This window comes from Ostrea edulis, chromosome 7 (assembly GCF_947568905.1).
Source record: "Ostrea edulis chromosome 7, xbOstEdul1.1, whole genome shotgun sequence".
NCBI classification, from domain to species: Eukaryota; Metazoa; Mollusca; class Bivalvia; order Ostreida; family Ostreidae; genus Ostrea; species Ostrea edulis.
The window spans coordinates 50,156,813-50,159,312 of NC_079170.1; positions in this window are offsets into that span (position 1 = coordinate 50,156,813).

Below are 2,500 nucleotides of genomic sequence, written 5' to 3' on the forward strand. Positions count from 1 at the left end.
GTATCGGGTTATTTTTCTATATTCAGTTAATTTATCATTTGTTTATACTTGCATTATATTGTGTATTTGTGTCTGCTTATTCATTTTCTTTGATTCTAGTTATCTTATTCGACATTATTCAATTTGCATTATTCCCCTTTACATTTATATACAACACACATTTTTGTATTCTGACTACTTCTTTGTCCGTATTTTCTTTTTCCTTAGTTAGCATTTCAGCACGAAATTTCTCTTTTAATAATTTCCTTAGTCAGTTTTTCTTTTGTCTGTTCACTGTCAATTTTTTTTTCTAGGTTTTTAAATTCTTTTGTTAATTTATGTCGATGAAAATCGCCTCACTGAATATCAATGGGCTTTTAAATGCCCCTAGTAGATCTGAACTCTTTTCATTGTGTTTTAAAGAAAACCTTTCTATATTACTTTTACAAGAAACTCACTTTAATAATATTAACAATGTTTTACAGTTTAAATCCTTATTTGGTACAGATAAATGCTATTTTAGTTTTGGTACGAATAAAAGTAGAGGGGTGGGAATTGTAATTTTAGATTCTAACATTATAGTGCATAAATATCATTTAGATTTAGACGGTAGGTTAGTTTACGTGGACTTTTCTTTAAATAATATTAACTATAGAATTATTAACATTTATGCTCCCAATAATCAAACTGATAGGACTGAATTTTTTGAAGAAATATACCCCCTTTGTCTGACTAATAAATATTTAATCTTGGGTGGTGATTTTAATTGTATACTAAACCCCTCTTTAGATAAAGTTGGTGGGAATGATTTATACGGAACTTGTGGCAGTGAGCAGATAAAAAATATAGTTCAAGATTTTCAATTAGTTGATAGTTTTCGTCATTTATATCCCAATATTATAAAAACCACGTGGTCTTCTTCTTTGGTAGCCTGTAGGCTAGATAGATTCTATGTACCAAATCTATTAGTAGACAGTATTATTAATGTTAAAAATATACCCTTTGGTCATAGTGACCATGACGTCGTTTTATTAGAACTTAAAATTTTGGGAAATATTACATTTGGGCAGGGATATTGGAAATTTAATAATTCACTATTACAGGATAAGACATTTGTTAAAAAATTTACTAAATATTGGGTAGAGTTAATAGAGGGATTGGATATTTGTTTAGATGTATGGGACCATTTGAAGAGGCAAATTAAAAATTTTATAATTCATTACTGTAAACAAAAATCTAAAGTCAAACATAATATATTACGGCAATTGGAAAAGACATACCATCGTCTAGAATATCACGAAAATTATAATCCTGGTCATTTTATAGATAGAATGCGAGAAATTAAAAGTCAAATTAAAGAATTTCAGCTTCAAAATTATTACGGCTCAAAAATTAGATCTCGAGCTGAAACTTTAGATAACAATGAAAAACCGTCCAAATTCTTTTTTCAACAAGAAATCAAAAGAGCCAAGAAAAAAACAATCACTAGAATAGTCACAGAATCTTCCAATATATGTACAAATTCCGGCGAGATTTTAGAAGCATTCAGACAGTTTTATTCTAAATTATACACGGACGAAGGTATTGATCAGGTTATAGTCAATGAATTCTTGGGAAATGTGCCAAAATTACCTGTAGACGTTTCGGACAAGTGTGAAGGCCGTATAACAAAAGATGAAATTCTTTCGGCATTGCGAAATATGGAAAATAATAAGTCACCTGGTTCAGACGGCCTCACCAAGGAATTTTACCTCGCGTTTAGTTCTATAATGCTTGATCCGTTGGTTGACATTATCAATCTAGTTTTTCAAGAAGGTCACTTATCAGATTCCCAAAAATTATCTTACATTACTTTAATTTGTAAAGATAATAACAACTCAACCAACGTAAAGAATTATAGACCAATTTCATTACTAAATTATGATTACAAGATAATTTCTAAAGTTATTACAAATCGTATTAAAAATGCCTTAGAGCATATCATACATCCTGATCAATCCTGTGCCGTGCCTGGGCGCACGATTTTTGACAACTTGCATTTAATGAGGAACATCATAGATTATTGTGAACAAAAACAGTCACCGGTGGCTTTCATTTCTTTAGACCAGGAGAAGGCCTTTGATAGGGTTAGCTACGATTTTTTGTTTCAAACTCTTTCGGCTTATAATTTTGGGCCTTCCCTAATTCGTTGGATCAAAGCACTTTATAACAATGTAAGTTCCTCAATTATAGTCAATAATTATATTTCGGATCCTATTACTTTACAACGCGGCGTGCGCCAGGGGTGCAGCCTGAGCCCATTGTTATATGTTTTAGTTTTAGAACCATTCGCCATCAAAATTCGGGAAGATGAACAAATTTCAGGCGTTAAACTACCAGGAACTCCTACAATGTCAAAGTTATCTTTATACGCGGACGATAGTCTGGCTATTTGCACCTCGGACTCGTCCGTGAAGCGAGTACTGTACTGGTGCTCGCTGTACGGACGGGCCTCGGGTGCAAAACTCAATTTACAAAAGAC